The sequence below is a fragment of the Muntiacus reevesi genome, chromosome 18 (genome assembly GCF_963930625.1).
Source record: "Muntiacus reevesi chromosome 18, mMunRee1.1, whole genome shotgun sequence".
NCBI lineage: Eukaryota > Metazoa > Chordata > Mammalia > Artiodactyla > Cervidae > Muntiacus > Muntiacus reevesi.
Window position 1 is genome coordinate 8,878,138 of NC_089266.1, and position 17,068 is coordinate 8,895,205.

General features: G+C 42.4%; 1 protein-coding gene across 7 annotated transcripts in view; it reads left to right on the forward strand.

Annotated features, from left to right (window-relative positions):
* Window positions 1–1,100: 1,100 nt before the first annotated feature.
* TNRC6C (trinucleotide repeat containing adaptor 6C) overlaps window positions 1,101–17,068 on the forward strand; it is a 112,313-nt gene continuing 96,345 nt past the window's right edge. For 6 of the 7 annotated variants that reach the window (XR_010659616.1, XM_065908711.1, XM_065908714.1 and 3 more), the window contains exon 1: window positions 1,101–1,286. The gene's annotated coding sequence lies outside the window, so the exon portion shown is untranslated. The other variant, XM_065908712.1, reaches the window with a different exon arrangement.

A 17,068-nucleotide genomic window follows, 5' to 3' on the forward strand; every position in this document is an offset into this window, starting at 1 on the left:
AGCAGGGCGCTCCCGGGGGAGCGGTTGTGCACTGGGGGACGGCTGGGAGGCGCGCAGCGAGCAGGATGCTCCCGGGCCCAGGCCGGCGCGTGTACGTGTGTGCACGGTGGGGAGGTGCAGGGCGTGTGCACGGCGCGGGCGGGACGCGCGCCAGTGCGGCCGCCGAGCTCCGCTGCAATACAGGGCCAGCGCCGCCGAGTGAAAATACCGCGCAAAACCCTGGCTCGGGAGCCGCTGGGGGCCGGCTAGGGGAACCAAGCGGACGCGCACGGCCGGGCCCTCACCCCGGGGCTGAGAGCACTAATGCGGTGTCGCAGCACCCTCAGACGAGGAAGGAAGCCGCGTGAGTTTCCACGCACTCCAAGGAAACCGCGAGCCCTAGGGACTCCCACGCGCCCGCGCACCACGAAGCGGAGCGCGTACCCGATCGCACCCTGGCGCGCTCCCCGCGCGGTCTGTGGAAAGACAGTTCGGGCGGGTATTAAGGGGGGGAGAAGGGGGTGTGGCTTGGCTGGAACTAGCCAATGGGCCGGGGAGGGGCGCGCGGGGGCGGAGCTCGTGTTCAGAGCGAAGATTGGTCAGTTGGCCCTCCGGTATGCAGATACAGTGAAGTCACGTGCCAGGGGCCGGGACGACTTCCTGTTGGAGGCCAAGGCGGGGCGGGGAAGGGGGCGCGAGCGCCCCGTCTGGCTGAAGCGGGGGGAGGGGGGGTTCTTGTCAGTTAGAGCAACAAGATGGCCGCGGTGGCAGCTCCGCACCTCAGCGCGACGGCCCCGGGAGCCGCAGCCGCCGCCGCCGGCCCCGCCGCCCCGCAGCCCTGAGCGTCGCCCCGGCCGCCCCTACCACCCCTGACAGGGCCATCCCCGCGCCCGCCGCGCTCCAGCCGCCGCCGCCGCCGCCGCGGGCCCGCCCGAGCCGGAGGCGGAGGGAGCGGAGCCGGTCGAGCGCAGAGCGCAGAGCTCAGCCCCCGCCGCCTCGGATCGCGGGCCGCGCCGGAGCCGCCGTCCCGCCTGCGGGCGCGAGGAGGAGGGCGCGTCGCGGCGTCGCCGGGGCCGGACCTGGACCCGCTGGGACGCGCCGCCGCCCACCCGCCCGCGCCGCCGCCGCCGCCGCCGCCCGCGCCGGGACTTGAGCCCGCGGCGCCGGCGCTGAGCGGGCCCCCACCGCCCGAGCGCCCCGCAGGCCCCGGGGCGGCCGCCCGAGTGGTTTTTGCCGCCGCCGCCAGGCCCGCGCCGCCGGAGCCCCTCCGAGGAGCCGCCGCCGCCGCCGCCGGGGACGGAGCCCAGGTGAGCGCGGGCCGGGCCTCCGAGTCGCCGCAGCCGGAGGAGCTGTTGGCGTCGCCTTTGTTCGGCCGGGCCCGAAGCGCGAGGGGTCGCCGCGGGTCCCGGCGGGAAGGATGCGCAGCACGGGGCGGCGGGAGGAACTGCTGGCGGCGCGGGGCCCGGGTGCGGGCGCGCGCGGGGCGAGAGGCTCGCGGTGCCGGGTGAGATCCGCACGGCAGTTGCGTGTGTGGTGTGCGTAAAACGATGCGTTGGTGGAATTGGTTCTCCGGGAGCAGTCACCCGCGCGGGTTTTGCATTTCTGATGGCATGCACGAACCCAGGCGTTTTCGGTGTGGGGCCTCTCCCGCTGTTGTTTGGGGGGGGGAGGTCAGAGCAAGCGCGGGCGTGCTTCTGCTAGCATGGAGGAGCCCCTTGGCCTCCCGCGGGTCTGGAATCAGGTGGGCGGCTCGCGGCGCTGCAGGCTGCGGGGCGACGCGCACGAGGGACGGGAGCCGAACCGCAGCTGCCCGGCTCTGGGAGCGCGGAACCGGAGCACCTCGGGGGCCACCTCCGCTCCTGCGTGGCCTCGTCTGCACCTTTGCCTCGTGGATGAGATTCGTTAATAGATTTCGTGTCTGTTAAATGTGCAGATGCGGATCCAAGGGTTCCCAGAGCGTTAACTCGGTGGAGAATCTTTCGCTTGCAGGTTACACTCAGCTTTGGGAATGTCACGGAAGATGCAGGATTGCTGCCTCCACGTCGCGGGGCGGGGGCGGAGGAACCGCAGATCCCGGCCGCACCTCTAGCGGTGTTGGGCGCTCGACTTGTCTCAGGGATTCAGCGAAATGAGTGCAACTGTCTCAAACCTCTACCTCTGTCAGATCAAACCTCCATTTGAGTGGTCTACTCGGTTATGTTTAGGCATGAACTGCAGATTCTGAACTCAAAATGGTGCTTGTAGATGTCCAACTTAAGCGTATTTAAGGAGTTAGTTGCGAGTTGGAGGGGTCTGGCTGGTTTAATCCATTGTGTTGCCGAGGTTCGTGTTTTCTCCTGAATCCGGTGTTCACCGCGGTGTCCTGCGGTGTAGGTGGTCAGTTTGATGATCGCTGTGTAGAGACTGCTACGTCTCTGAGTGTAATTTGACCCCGCAGGAGGCTTATTTTATCAAGTTATTTCCTACATTTAGAATTGAGTAACTATGGGGATGAGTTGAGACACTGGAAATGTGGCTTGAGTGATCTTAGAAGACAGCGGTGGCCAGTTTGAAATGTGTAGGGGGTGCAACCATTCTGTGCATGGACTCCATACTTCCTTCAATAGTATGTGAAAGAATAAAGGATAAAACTTAGCTCCAGACCAGATGAACTTGGTTGGCAGAGGGCACCTTGAAGAAATTTATTCCAGAATCACGGAAGTGGTGAAGGTCTTTGAACACCTTTCAATGTGGCACACCTAGGATGCTTTGTTGGGAGAAATGATGCAAACTGAGGTTTTAAGAGCAACTAGCTCAGTTATATTATCCGAATTAATTTTTTATTGGTATTTAAACAGATGATAATTGTCTGATTAGTCATTACTTTGTTCACCAATACCGAAAGAGTTTTCTCCTGTAGAAAGTTTTTAATATTTGTGTTTTCATAAGAATAGAGGTTTTAGAATCCTTTTGTCTTTCTCACACTGGATCAATAGAAATTGATAGCCCAGAACGTGGTGATAGTAAAAGTATTGTTTTAATTAAATTATACTTATTGTGATGTAAAATAATTTCTTCAAGCTAGCACTAGTTCTTCATTAAGAAGTAGAAAGGATCCGAGTCCCAGATATACGTGTGTGTATGTATGTATATGTATGTATGTATACATGTATGTATATGTTCAGACCTGATTTTATTATGTGGATCTAGTTTGAAAAACCCAATTCTTATCTTTCATACTTATTGTTCAAATCAAAGACCTTATTGTCTTGTACATCTGATTTACTATTAAGATAAGAAATTAAATAAAAGTTGATACTGAGGCTATAATAAGACTTAATCCTAAACTATTTCGTCCTGGTTCTAGCATTTAAATATTTTAGTAGTAACTTGGGTTACACATAAGTGTTGATTTTAGGTTTTCCTCCCTACAGTGTTTATTGTTGTTGCTGTGTTTCAAGTGGCATATGTTGTAACACTTTGACAAAGATTATTTTGTAACAGGTTTATGTTTATACTTAGTTGGCTTAGGAGTTCTGGAACAAATAGTTGCCTGAGAGTGCTGATTATGAGGGAAAGTGGAGCGAACTGTTTCATTTGATTCTCAGTGATTAAAATATAACTGAACCATGGGTAGGGGGGATATAGGAAACTTTAAATTACAGTATTTCTCACCTCCTCCACCTTTTTGTTAAACAGCCGGCTTTACTGAGATAAATGTATGCTTTCCCAAATGCTGTCATCTGGCTCACTTCCAAAACCACGCTGGGAGGAGGAGGAGGTCAGGGCTGGAGGGGGGGGGGGGGCCTTTTTCCTTATTGAAGAGAGCTTTCAGTTGGAAAGAAATGGAAGATAAAATTCCTATAGTACTAGCTGAGAATGGGTGTTTGCATTACTTCCCAAACTCCAAATGGGGGTGATAAGGTCCTGAATGTAAACTTACTATTGGTTGACTCAAGAATGTGATGCTAATTTTAAATCCAAAAGAGAGAGATTACTAGTGAAAGTCTATTTCTCTGTTATTTGATTTGAGCATATAGAATGTCTGTGACATCATATAACTTCTTTAACAACTTAACATTTAGAGAATTAGAGCCATTTTAAAGACTATTTTATGGTTTGTTTTTTTAACCTTCCCCAGTAGGAATTAGATCCGTGAGATTGTATGCATATGTTTTCGGTAATATTTACCTCTGAGTCCAGGTTTATTGTGTAAAGATGATATCTGAAAAGATTTTATAAGAAAGAAAATAGATTGGCTATGAAGTCTGAGGCTGTTCTATATATCAGAATAGCATATGAATTAATTAAGATTTGGGACTGGAGTAAACAAAGATTACTTAGCCAGAGCAACTGAAGCCTGTGTGGAAAGCACGAGAAGCACAGAGGTGACAAGGGGCAGGTTTATAAAAGGCCGTGGAAGATGGTAAGCTGAGGGAGCAGGAGGTGGGGCCCTGACCAGGCAGTGCCTGGAAGGTTGTAAGGGGAAGAACCAGGTAACTTTGTTTCTGTTTGTTTTGCTTTTCTTTTTCTTTGATTGAAACTGTTTTGGCTTCTTACTCCTGATTTTGATAAATTAAATGGGTTTTACCTTTTATTCCAGCTTTATTTCAGAGGGTCTTCTGATGTTTTTGATATAAGGAAATCTTTTCAAAAAGTATTGAAGCCATGGTTTATTTTGTCTGATAACTGACTTCATAGTGAAGGTGACTAGATTTTATTTGCCTAATTAGGACAGTTAACATCTCAATAACTTTGTCTGAAGATGTCATATATTTGAGTAAAGCAAGAAGAATATCAAATGAGAACCAGTGACCAGCTTTTTTTTTTTTTTTAGGACATTTTCCAGGTTTTCTTGCTTTAAGCCAGTTTAATCATGACTAGTTACATTTTTACAAATTAACTTTATCAGTTTTTAAATTTTTGTTGGAGTATACTTGATTTACAGTGTTGTGTTAGTTTCTGCTATACAGCAAAATGAATCAGTTGTGTATGTGAGTGTGTGTGTGTTTGTATATATATCCACTCTTTTTTAGATTCTGTTCTCATATAGGTTATTACAGAGTATTGAGTTGAGCAAATTAGCTTTTAAATAATTGTGCACTCATGAGAAGAATATTCCTTACTTTGCAAAATAATATACAATAAGCTTTCTTTAAGATGTTCTCAATCATAAACATTTAAAGAACCAGGTAACTTATACACAGCTCTCTTCAGGAATATAATTACTTAAAAATTTAAAGGTTACTTGTTATCAGAAATAACTATAAAACCTTATAGAGATTGTATGTGTGACATTGAAACCAGAAAATGTGTAATTCTTGCCCAGTGAACTTGTTTGAACAACTTGATTAAAGTAATCCTGTAGCTTTTCTGTTGTGCAAAGTATGTATTTGAACTGTAACTTAAAATTTAATGAAAAGTGAAATATGAATTTTTGACTTCTCCAACTGGGACATGAGAAAGATATGTGTGTTAAAAGCATGGTGAAAATTCAGACCCTTTGTGCCGTTTTTGGAGTTTAAAAGTGAACTCTCTTCTTGGCTACAGATGCTTTCAGAGAGTGAAGAAGCTGTTGCAGGGATGGCGAGCTGTTTGTTAAGAACGCATTCTTCCTCTGTAGCCCTCGGAAGCCTATAGAGCTGTGTGCAGGGCTAGACAATCTGGGCACCCAGCCAGAAAACATCCCTGCTGCAGCGCAGACAGCGGTTCGCGCCCTCCTGAGCCCTCCATGGCTGCACACCACAACAGAAGGGATGGCCTTGGGAAAGCCATGCTCACTGCTGTTTTGAACTCTTAATATTCTGTGTAGCTTTCTGAGTCCCAGCCTTGCCTTTGGGCTTTGGTTTTCTAAGATGTAGTGCAGCTTCGGAAATCGGTCTCTTCTAGGCCAGTGACTTTCAGCGTTTGCTGTGGGAAGTGAGCAGCGGGGTGTCCGTCCCAGGGTCTCCCTCTCCTGGTTTGCCTCTTTCTCATGGTGCTTCTTTCCTGCTGGGGAACCACCTGCCCAAAGACACATCGGATTGCTGGGTCCTGCACACAGGGCCCAAAGGGGGGAGTCCCATGGAGTCAGTCCTCCAGAGAAGAGAACCTGCGGGCTAGACTGGTCCCTTGTGGCTCAGACCCCACTCTACTTCCTCATAAACCTTTTTTGACACAAAACTTTAAAAACAATTTTTGTACAAAAATATGAAAATGAAAGAGTACATAGACATGTCAGCTTATCTTTGTTGCAATGTTAGGGTATTTTCTGTGAGGATCATCTATTTGTATAAATGCAGATGATCCCCTGTGATCCCCTGGAATACAAACACCTGGACAGTTCTTTTTTTCCCTTTAATCTAAAGACTTTCTCTGTTTTCCTTTTTGAGAATGTTTTAGAAATTATTACACTTATATCTTTGTAATGTCCTACCTCCGAAGGCCTGAAATGCAGACCTGCAGTTTCACATTATCAAGTCAAACTTCCCAGTAGCAGGATAACCCCTGCCTGTGCCTGAGTCTCTTACTAACGGGCAGGCTGGCTAGTGTTGGAGTTCACACTGGGAGTGTGTGCCCTGCTAGATTCATTTCATGTGTACAGTCGAGCTTATTAAGGATAAAATTTCTCACAACTAAAATCAGGTTTTTGGGTTGAGCCTGGCAAAGACATATTTTATTTTTTATTACCGAAGATAATTTCTCTTTAATTTTTCTTTTAATAAATTGGTAGTTTAAGATAGTGCCCAGGAATTAAAGTTAAGGTCTGAAACAGGCAAATTGCAGCAGAGGCAAAACTTATCACCTGCCCAGCCTTTGCTGCTGTGAACAGATGTTAACATCAGGAAAGGGAGGGGAAGTGGGATTACTCCTTGGATTACCTTGTGTTTTCTCACACCATATATGACCTGCAGAGGGGGAGGGGAAAGAGTGTGCAGGAAGGGAGTTTACAGCAGTAGGCTTCGCTCTTCTGGAGGCTGATGTTTTAGATGAGGTTTTGAGGGTAGGTGAGGGAAAGGAGTGATGGTTGTGGGAGCAAATACATTGGAGTCACTGAGGACGGTGGAGAAGTGTGTGTGTGTGTGTGTGTGTGTGTGTGTGTTGGGGTTTAGGAAGCATCCTCTCAGGTAGCCAGGTCTCCGTGTTAAAATAATTTTCAAATAGATACAGCTAACATTTGAGCATTTATTCTGGGATAGTGTGCCAAGGATGTGACGTTACTATCTTACTTAATCCTCATAACACTCACAGAAGATAGTTGCTTTAATTCTGTTTTGCAGAGGAGGAAAGGAGGACGGAGAAGAAAGTAAAAGATCCTGCTGCTTGTAGAAAGTGCAGCCAGAATTTACACTCAGATGGTCCACTTCACAGCCCTCACCCATGGATAAATAGCTTGGATTATTTGATTAACTTTGTAGTTAGTCTCTCTCCTCTGGTCTGTGTCCCACCAATCAATACACTTTGTGTTTTTCATTCCCCAGTAGCTGCTTGTAAGGTAGGTACTGTTATTGTGTTCATTTTCTAGATTGGGAAGCTGAGGCTGATGGAAGTTGAACAATTTGCCCAAAGTCAGGGCCTTAATAGCGTATCTGGGTTCTCTGATGCCAGAGTTAGAGCTGCTTTCTCTAAAGCCCACGCCTGCTCATGTCAGTCCTTCCTTTACTCCACAAAGATTTATTTATTTATTTATTTTTTACTCCACAAAGATTTAATACCTTCTCTACTCAGTGGCCACAGCGAAGACTGACCTATCACTGCCCTCCCTGAGGTGTCCTTAGTGATGGAGACAGGCACCAAACACGTGAAAACAGCAAAGCGAAAAACTAAGATAGCAATTAAATGTCGTGAAGCTTCCTGAGTTCACAACAGCCCATCGTGGCGTGTAATTTCGTAGCCGTGTTGTGCGTCTCCTTTGGTGAAGCTGCACGTACCACATGGAATGATGAGAGAAGTCCAGCAGCAGAAGGAATTTTTATCTTCCTCAGCCTTGTCAGCCTTTCCCATCACATGACCACCAAACACTGTTTTCCCTTCAGTACCACCCTATAGTGTCGTTCAGCGAGAGGGACTTGGGAATGCAGAGAGAGAGTGCCCCGTTATTCGGAAGAGGGAGGGAACGCATGGGTCACAGTGGTCAGGCAGGACGTCACTTGAAATGGGCCCTGAAAGACTGGGAGCAATTGGTTGGATGGAAGGGATATTCTGTAAGGAGACAAATGGGCAAGTCATGTTTGGGGACCATCTCGGCACGTAGCTAACCATAGCAGCTGAAACCCAGTGTTTTTATTGAGTAAATGAACCCCGAGACCTAGCTGTAAGTAGAGTTTTCATGTTGAGTTTGAAGTTTAGAAGGGGCCATAGGGGTAGCATCTCCATTCTTTGGCTGGTTAGGAACTTTTGGTGGTTGTTGATGGGCATGACATTGAACCAAATGTAGATTTGAAACTTGCATCAAGCGGGTGGTTGGAGGGGAGATTGAAAGCATGAAAACCACGGCTGTTGTGGTTGTCTGTGGAAGGTGATGCGAGCTTAGACAAGCATAATGGTAGGGTCAAACTGAAAAGGTGTTAGGAAGAGTCAGCAGGACAAAACAACACCAAATGATTGGTGTGGGGCTGTTGGAAAGAAGGAATTCTAAGAGGTCAGACTCAGAGGGCTCACTGCTCTTCCTGGGATGTTTGAGAGAGGCCTTAAATTAAATAAAAAAGCTAATGTTAAACTGTTTGATTTAATACATAACAGTGAGTCCTTTTAAAATGCTGATTGGGGAAAGATAGCACGTAATTGAGCAGTTTTAGGAGAGTTTATTATTTGAGATTCTGGTATAGAGATTTGACTCACAAGCATAAATCCCACTATGTAATGAGCCATGTAATAATAGGGTTCTGCTGTTAATTATGATGAGTACTCTCAACAAAATCGAATTTTCTTAGTACCACCCCCGTAAAAAAATCTTAACTCAGACTTTATATAACAGTCCCAGATATACTGCAAACTTTATGGATGTGGGATATTGACCAAAAAAAGAAAACAAATTTTCAGTATTTCCAGAAAATCGTCACCGTCCTCAGTGCACCGTGTTTTCCGTGGGCATCTGTAGGAATGGGCAGTTATCTTTTCAGGTCTCTGGGTGCTGCCACCAAATTCTAAAGATGTAATATGTGATATTTCTTATGGACATTTGAACTTTAGGTATAGTTCCTGATTTGCCTTTCACAGATAAGGTGACTATCATTAGATATTAGCTATTGGAAAAATGAGTGTTATAATTAATAGGATCATTCTGGCCAATCCACAATGTCTGGTTAGCATATATTAGATGTATTTTTTTTGTTCTCCTCTAGGGGGACTCTTGAAGTAGATCGAATTTTAGAAGGATATTGAAAATTCTTTTTCTTGAAATTAGTTTATGTTGACTTGTAATTTAAGTACTCCTTTAGTACAGTTATTAAATGTGGCTATTTAATTAGCTTACACACATGCCTTCTATTTAACCTCTGATGGCAGAATTTTGATTATGTAGATCGCATGGCCTAAGAAAATGGGGTTTTCTCTTGTTGTCTTTCAACTAAATCTCAAATTAGTGAACATTGATTTCAGAATTCAGCCTTTAGGATTTCTCGAGTTTTTCTTGCTTTTTATTGATACTTGTCTTTCCCATAACATATCCCCCCCTTTTTTAATTTGCTCTTTTCATGTTTTTAAGATTTGTGTTTTTTTTTTTTTTAATATTTTCTCTCCTGAAGCTTTGCATTTCAGAGATGGCAGTGAAGGTCTATTTTGAGACAATAGGATGAACAGTGTGCTGTCTTTCATTTCAATCTACTGTTGTTTTGCTAAGCCTATTTGCTCTGAGGATATAAAGTCATAAGTGGAGAAAGGATTCCAGACTTCATAATAGCTATAGTTTTTTGAGTGCTTGTCACATGCCAAGTTCAGGCACTTAGTTTATTACCTAATTTATTCTCGTGAGCAGATGAGGAAACCAGGGCACCTTGGGGAGGGCACGGCTCCCTGATTGCTGTGACCATGCTGTTTAGTTGTTCCTCCTCATTCAGACGGACACAGTGATTTTTATTACCTTTGAAGATCTAAGAGATCTTCAATTCACTTGCTCAGTCGTGTCCGACTCTTTGAGACCCCACGGACTGCAGCACACCAGTCTTCCCAATTCTCCAAGAGGTCTTGGGGCCCCAATTTTGATGTGTGGCATTTGGTCTGTTTTAATTTTAAAAATCCATCACATGTTAACATAAATTACCTGTGTCTAATGGGATCAGAGCCCCAAATAGAATCATTTTGGGCTCTAAAAGTATACTGAAAGAAAAGCAACTTTGATGTGCTTATGAGAAATGTTATTTCTGTTTGAAAAATCTGATAGTAAATTCTCTTTACTCCCCGAATTCTAGCTCTGACATCCAGAATGCGGCTGAGGCAGGAGCATGTCGGCAAGACAAATGCAAGTCTCATGAAGTCTCATGGATTACTTCTTTTCTGCCACAGTAGCAGGTTTTTCTTAAAGCATTGTTTGAAAATTAACATTACTGAAAATTTTAAGCCTGCTTAAAGGGATTCTGTGATAGTTCTGATTCAGATTATTAAAAGTGAGACGACATTTTTATAAAAATCTGTGTCACCTTGCTACTAGAGTGCTTTAGTTATTAACAGGGTAAGCCAGCAGTAAGCTGCCTTTGATATATGTGAGCAGTATGTGATAACTGTCTTTCCTAATACTTCCTGTTGAATCGCACATTTCAGTTGGAAAGCAGTTTCCTCACTTGACCCATTTTTCTTCTCTGTTGTGTCTGTCTTCTGGTTCTTCAACACAGAGTGTTTGAAGGAATGTTGTAAACCCTTACAGACTTATAAGATAAAGAGATCCAGAGACCTGCTTTGGAATAAGCATATTCTCTTTTGTTTTTTTATTTGGTTCTCTGGTTGGAGGGATAATAGTTTTGCTTCTTTACTTTCATGTCACAGTTTTCAGAAGAAATATATATTAAATGACTGTGAATGGTAGAGAAGCATATGGGTAAAGGAAAAAAACAGATGTGTGAGGGTAAAGATCTTGTTTTAGTAACATGGATAATTTAATGATACAGTTTTAGCAAACATATATGCAGTAAGCCTGGCTTAATATGTCTATATTGTAACGTGTGTTTGGAGACCTGGATCTCTTGATACCATTATCTTGTTATTAATACCACCATTAGTCACAGGTACGACCCATGGCTTTATAGAAGCTTGAATCTACTTCTGTGCTTTCCAGATCAAATTCTTAATGTCCTAACATACCTAACACCTGTCTCCTTCATGAAACCGTCTTTGAGTTCAATGTGTAAACTTTATCCTTTCTGTCTAAGCTCACACCTTTGGTGACCTCATTCAGTCCTGTGACTTTAAATTCCATATATACCCGGAAGACGCCTCAGTTTTGTGTTGCAACCAGGACTGCTCCCAAGACTCAGTATTTGCATATCTAGTTGCCTTCTCCATATCCTCACCCCTCGTCCACTCTGCCTGCACTCCTCCCTGTCTTACTTGAGAGAGCACTTACATCCTTCCAGTTGCTCCAGTCTGAATCTTTGGCGTCCTCCTTGGCTCCATCTTCCTTTCCATGTACAGTACATGGGGGGGGGTGGGGGGGGTGGAGGGTGGGGGGCTTCCCTGGTGGCTCAGTGGTAAAGAATCTGCCTGCCAATGCAGGAGACACAGGTTTGACCTCTGGTCCAGGAAGATCCTCTAGAGAAGGAAATGGCATCCCACTGCAGTATTCTTGACTGGAGAACCCTATGCTCAGGAGCCTGGCAGGCTACAGTCCATGTGGTTGCAGAGTCGGATAGGACTTAGTGACTGAACAACAACGGTATATAGAAAATTAACAGCTTTCTAAGTAATCCATGGGTCAAAGAAGAGATCACAAGAGGAAATCAGAAAATACTTTGAGCTGAATTTAAAAAAGAAAACACAAGCTATCAAAATCCATGTGATGATGAGCAGCTAAGCTGTGCTAAGAAGGAAATGTATAGCTTTAAATGACTATATTAGAAAAAGAGCTCTCAGAGCAATAATTTCAACCTCTACTTTATGAATCCAGAAAGTGAAGAACAAACTAGGTCCATAGTGAACAAAAGAAAGAAATAAAGATTAGAGTAGAAGTCAATGAAATAGAAACAGAAAAGATCAGTAAAACCAAGAGCTACTTAATTGAAAATATCCATCCTGCAGCTGGACTGACCAAGAAAAAACAAAGAAGATGCAAAGTACCAAAATCAACAGTGAAGAGACTTGGTACTGAGCTTACAAAACTTAAAGTGATCCTTTGTGCCCACAAATTAGACACCTTAAATGAAGCATTCTAGGAATAGACAAATTACCAAAACTGACTCAAGAATCAAAAGTCTGAATGGACATATAACAAGAAGCTGAATTAGTAATTAACAATCCTGCCACAAAGAAAAGCCCAGCTCATCTTGGCTTCATTGATAAATTCTGTCAGACGTAAAAAGAACTAACCCAAAGCCTTCACAAACATTTCCAGAAAATAAAGGAGGAAGAAACACTTCCCAGCGGATTCTGAGGCCAGTATTGCTGTGATACCAAAGCCAAAGACAGCATAAGAAAATAAAACTGCAGCCCAATATCTCTCATCATTGTAAACACAAAAATCTTTCTAATATTAAGAAGCCAAGCCCATCAGCAACATATAAAAAGGGTTATGATCAAGTGGGATTTATCCTAAGATTGCAAGTTTGAATTAACATTCTAAAATCCCTTAGTGTCATATACCATATTGGTAAAATTAAAGATAGAACCATATGATCATCGCGATAGATGCAGAAAAGGCATTGGACAGAATTCAGTTCCCATTCATGATCTTTAAAAACAAACAAAAAAAAAACTTCTCAGCAAATAAGGTGTAGAAGGATAATTTCTTCAACTTGATAAACAGTGTATAGGAAAAGCATACAAAATACAAGGAACTAGTTCATATTTTAGTATGAGCAATTATAAATGCCTTCTCCCTAAATTTGTGAGCAACATTTGCTTCTGTCAACATTGCATTGTAGTTTCTAACCTGTGCAGGTTAAAAAAATTGATGGGGGCAGGGGTGGGGGGGAGTGGGGAGCCAGGCATTTATATTGGAAAAGTGAAAGTGTTCGTTGCTCAGTCATGTCTGTCTCTTGGTGACCCAGTGGACTGTGGCCCACCAGGTTCCTCTGTCCATGGAATTCTCCAGACAATACTGGAGTCAGGGAATATTCCTGACCCAGGGATAGAACCTGGGTCTCCTGCATTGCAGGCAGATTCTTCCCCATCTGAGCCAACAGGGAAGCCCTTTATATTAGGGGAAAAAAAGAAGTAAAATTGTCCTTATCCACAGATGGTATGATTCTGTATATAGAATATGTACAGAAATCTGTGCACACACACACAGAACTAGGCATACTGTTTCTATCTGATTTCCTGCTAGAACTAGGAAACAAGTTCAGCAAGGTCATAGGATACAAGATCAGTATACAAAAATCATTTGTATTTCTGTATACTAGCAAACTAGCAAATTTCATTTGAAAAAGAAATTAAGAAAACAGTTTCACTATGGCATCAAAAAGAATTACATATTTGAGAATAAATTTAACAAAAAAAGTGAAACACAAAACATGGCTGAGAGAAATTAAAGAAATAATTAAGAAATTAAAGAAATAGTTGTCTTCATGGATGGAAAGATGTGATGTTAATATAGCAGTTCTCCCTAAATTGATGAATAAATTCAATTCAAATCACAGAAAACTTTTTTGCAGAAGTTGACAAGCTGATTCTAAAATTTATATGAGAATGCAAAAGATGTAGAATAGCCAAAATCATTTAAACAAAACACAAAAGAAGGACCTAACATCTCCAATTTAAGTTTATACTATAGGAGGACTTCCCTGTTGGTCCACTGGTTAAGACTCAGCATTTCCACTGCAGGGAGCACAGGTTCAGTCCCTCATCTGGGAACTCAGATCCTGTGTGTGGTGTGCTGCAGCCAAAGCAAACAGACAAAGAAGAATTGCTGTAAGGCGAAAGCAGTTAAGACAGTGTGATACTGGCACGTGGGCAGACATATGGAGCAGAATTGAGTGTTAAGATACAAGCCTTTGAACTGATTTTTGACAGAGGTACCAAGGCAGTTCAGTGGGGGAAAGGATAGTCTTTTGAATAAGTGTTCTAGGACAGTTGGCTGTCCATATGCCAAAAAAACAGAAAAGGTGATTTAGACCTCACACCATACACAAAAATGAACTCAAAATTGATCATAGACTTAAATGTAAAAACTGAAAATGTAAAACTGTTAGAAAAAGCACAGAAGAAAATCCTAAAGACTTTTGGTTAGACAAAGAGTTCATAGATAAAACACCAAAAGCGTGATTCAAGAAGAAATAAATTGAAGGGCTTCCCTTGTGGCTCAGCTGGTAAAGAAGAAATAAATTGATACATTGGACTTTAAAAATACTGTGTTTCAAACAATGTCATTATGAACATGAAAAGACCGTCCACAGACTGGAAGAAAATATTTGCAAATCATATAGCTGAAAAAGACTTGTATTCAGAATATATGAAGAACAACTCCTGTAACCCATTAATAAGACAAAATACTGAGTTAAAAAATGAACAAAAGATTTCAGTAGACATTTCACCAAAAAAGATATACAAATAGCTAATAAGCAATAAGATGCTCAACATCATTAGATATGGAGGAAATGAAAATTAAAACCATAGCCACTTCATCTCCACTAGAAAGGCTGCAATCAAAAGGACAGGCAGTAACAAGGATGTGAAGAAATGGGGAACCTCATCCGTTGATGGAATTGCTTGTTGCAGCAGCTTTGGGAAACAGTTTGGCAGTTTCTTAAAAAGTTGAACATAAATTTACTGTATGACCCAGTAATTCCTTTCCTACATATCTACCCAATACAGATAAAAGTGTATATTCACTCAAAAACATGAACTTGAAAGTTATTTGTAATAACCAGTAGAGGAAGCAATCTAAATGATCATCAACATTTTGTAAATGGTTAAACAAAATGTGGATTTCTATACAGTGGAGTACTGTTCAGCCATACAAAGAATGAAGTTGGGATATATGTTACAGTGTGGATGAATCTCAGAAACATTGAGTCAAATGAAAACAGCCAGATTTCATTTATGTGATATTTCCAAAAAGGGCAGATCTGTGGGATCCGAAAGTGGTTGTCTGGGGCTAAGGGTGAGAATGGGGATTGGCATGAAGGATTTTTGGAGGGTAGTGAAATCATTTGAAAACTGGATTATGGTTATGGCTGTACTGTGAATTTTTTTTTAAGTGGGAAAATGTTATTTTAAGGCTTCAATGCATGTTAAAATATATATATACACTTACTATCAGAATTATCACCTTATTTTTTATTAAGATGAGAATTGTTCTTTGTGTGTTTTGTTTTTGCTTGGTTTTATTTTGGGGTTATCTTACCATCGCTATTTAATGTTCTTTATAGTCAAGGTGTTAATTGGATTAGTGACAAAAATATTATTATCCATCATTTTATCTTGTATGTGTGCTGCATTCAATGAGTAAGTCTTAAGTAATTGAAGCTGTTTAAAATTCACAGATCTGTAGGGTTTATAGAAAATAAAACAGATCCAAAGAGGTGGTGTGCCTTCCATGAGATCAGACAGTCCTGAGTTCAAACCCAAGGGTTGCCAAAGAAAACTAGCTTTATGTCTTTTGACATAGGAAAAGGAGCAAAGGAAAAGACAATTGATAAAAACAGACTGGTAAGCAAGCATTTAAAAACTTGAAAAACTTCCTCTTGCCAGTGATCAAAGAAAAGCAAATTAGAGATACTAGAATTTTTTTTAACATTTTCAGCTGGCTAAGTTCAAATATAACCCAGAGGAGAATAAGAAAGGAAAATCTTCCACTCGTATGCTGTTAGTGAAGATGAGTACAAACACCTACAAACAGTGAAAATGATAGTACATATCAGAAGATTCAGATACCTTAATAACCCTCATGAGGTTATTTTTTTGGCCTCTTTGTTAAGGATTCCTCCTCCCCCACATATATTAAACTGTACAGATTTGAAGTTTACCATTCAATAAAATTTTATATATGTATATACCTTTGAAACCACCCCTACAATCAAGGCAATGATCTTATCTGTTGAGGTTAAGTTTTGAAGTCTGTTGGTAGGAGTGGTGGGACAGTGCACTGGAGGGAGATGAGAAGCAAAATTTAAAAACCATGTAATCACTGGAAAATGGTGATAAAGGGAATGGGGATGCCTTCCTTATAATTTTGCCCATAAAGGTAGCTACTTCACACAGCAGGTTTTGAAATATTTGTCATTCTTGTTGGAACGTGATTATCTCTTAAGTATTATTTAATCAAACCTTTCCTTTTGGGGCTAAAATCTTTTTTTGAAAATATAGAAAGGCATTGTGGTTAAGAGATATTGGGACTTCATGCACAAGTAAAGTTTTAACAACAGAAGTGGGAGCCAATATATGGTTGCCATCTTTTAGTCATGCCATGAAAGATATTTGAATAAAAACCACCATCATCAGCTCTTACTACTTTGTAAAACAAAAGACATTATCATGCAAAGAAGTAGAAAACAGGATCTTAGGGGAGAATCCTATAAATTAAGTGAATGTGACTTTGTGAAAAATGGTTCTCATCCTTTTTTTTTTTTCTCTTTTTGTGGTATTACCTGGAGTTACCTTGATTGTGGGGTTAGTTTTACAGGTGTGCACATATACCAAATTTTATTGAATAGTATGCTTTAAATATGTGCAGTTCATTCTCGTTAACTGATAACCAGCATTTGAGGACCATTGGTATAAGCATGGTCTTGGGAGTGTTAACTCTGGGATAGGTTTCTGGGAATGTCTCTTTATTAGCTCAGTGACTTCGGGTTTTTTTTTTTTTTTTCCTCAGCCTTGGCTCGTCTGGAAGAAGTGGCTAGTAATGCTTACTTATAGTGTCACTATCCAGATTAAATAAAATAGTGTATAAAGTTGACACATTGTAGGTACACATTATCTTCCCTATATTTAACCCTGCAAAATCTATTCCTCACTACCACACATTTGTGCTGTCATCTGT